The sequence below is a fragment of the Balaenoptera musculus genome, chromosome 20 (genome assembly GCF_009873245.2).
Source record: "Balaenoptera musculus isolate JJ_BM4_2016_0621 chromosome 20, mBalMus1.pri.v3, whole genome shotgun sequence".
In the NCBI taxonomy this organism is placed as follows: domain Eukaryota; kingdom Metazoa; phylum Chordata; class Mammalia; order Artiodactyla; family Balaenopteridae; genus Balaenoptera; species Balaenoptera musculus.
This window is the reverse complement of record NC_045804.1, coordinates 52,954,491-52,956,510: the sequence shown is the minus strand read 5'-3', so window position 1 is coordinate 52,956,510 and position 2,020 is coordinate 52,954,491.

Below are 2,020 nucleotides of genomic sequence, written 5' to 3'. Positions count from 1 at the left end.
CTGAACCAGACTCATTTATTTCCAAAATTATTTATTCTCAAACACAGTTCTCACCTAGCTATTATTTTTTAACATTATATATGGCTTTGTGGAACATTCAATATTTGTACCTCCCTCACCACCCAGCATCCCCTTTCCCATCTCCAGCTCCACCACACACACACACACAATTATCTTTTACTGGACTTAATTTTATTAAATCTCTCTAGACTGTTACAAATGACTAAGGAAACCACTCACTGAGGTTACCCCTTCAGACAGGACACACTCATGCACCCACTCCACAGGTGGTTACTGAGCATCTACTATGCGCCGGGCACTGCTCTCAGTACTATGGGAATAGCAGTGAACAAAGCATCGTTCCCTCCCTCTGGCAAACTTATATTCTGCAAGGAAAGAAAGGCAGTCAACAAATAAGAAGCTGTGTCTACTATATTTAAAATAGATAATCAACAAGAACCTACTGTAGAGCACAGGGAACTCGGCTCAGTATTCTGTAATAACCTAAACGGGAAAAGAATTTGAAAAAGAATGGATACTTGTATGGGTATAAGTGAATCACTCTGCTGTACACCTGTAACTAACACATCATTGTTAATCAACTACACTCCAACATAAAATTTTTGTAAAAAGATCTACAAAAAAAATAAGAAGCTGTGTAATGTGTCAGGTAAGTGCTCATGAGAAATAAAAAAAGTAAGAGGGAGGCAGTTAGTACTTTGTAGAGAGGAGTCAAGCAAGGCCTCTCTAAGAAAAACACATTAGAGCCTGAGACCTGAAGGAAGCAAGAGTATTCCAGGCAGAGGGAACAAAAGAAAATGCAAAGGCCCTGAGGCAGGGGCAGTTTGGCATGTCCCAGGGACAGGAAGGAGGCCAGCAGGGCTAGAGGAGAATGAGCAAGATAGTTACGGCATAAGAGAGGAATCTGGGACCCCAGGGATCATGTAGGGCTTCAGGGCCACCTGAGGACTTTTTTCTTCACTCAGAGTGAGATGGGAAATCTTTGGAGTGTTTTGAGCAGAGGAGTGATATTAACACACATTTTAAAAGAATCACTCTGGGGACTTCCCTGGTGGCGCAGTGGTTGAGAATCTGCCTGCCAATGCAGGGGACACAGGTTCGAGCCCTGGTCCTGGAAGATCCCACATGCCGCGGAGCAACTAAGCCCATGCACCACAACTACTAAGCCTGTGCTCTAGAGCTCGCAAGCCACAACTACTGAGCCCGCATGCTGCAACTACTGAAGCCCTCACACCTAGAGCCCGTGCTCTGCAACAAGAGAAGCCACCGCAATGAGAAGCCTCTGCACCACAAGGGAGAGTAGCCCCCTCTCGCCGCAACTAGAGAAAGCCCGTGCGCAGCAAAGAAGACCCAACACAGCCAAAATGAATAAATAAATAAGTCTTTAAAAAAAAAAAAAGAATCACTCTGCTGCATTGAGAATACACTGAAGGGGGCAGAGGTAGAAACTGTGAGACCAGTTAGGAGCCTACTGCAAAATAAAAGATAAAAAATGACAGTGGCTTAGACCAGAGAGATAGGCACTGGGAGATGACGAGAAGCAGATGGATTCTAGATGTACTGTGAAGGTAGCGCACATAGGGTTTTCTGACAGATTGGATGGATGAGTGGGTGAGGAGAGAGAGAGAGAGAGAGAGAGGACTTATGAAAAGAGAAGAATAAAACAAGAAAGATTTAGTGCAGTATAAACATGAGGAGTTTGGTATCTAGAAAGAGAGGAAGCAGTAGAACAAAAATGCAATCTAGACAAAAATTGTACTTTATGCACTCCTGTCCCTCTTCCACCTTCTACCATCCACACTCCCTTGCCTCCCAACCCCTATCAGCCTCACTACCTTTACAGTATAAACTGCACAGGCCTCAATCGCAAAAATGTCTAAAATTAATAACAGTTTAAAACAAAAAAATTCAAAATACTCTCCTAAATTAAATTTTGGATCAAAGAGGAAACCAAAAGTAGAATCACAAGAACTTCTAGAAGTAGGGCTTCCCTGGTGGC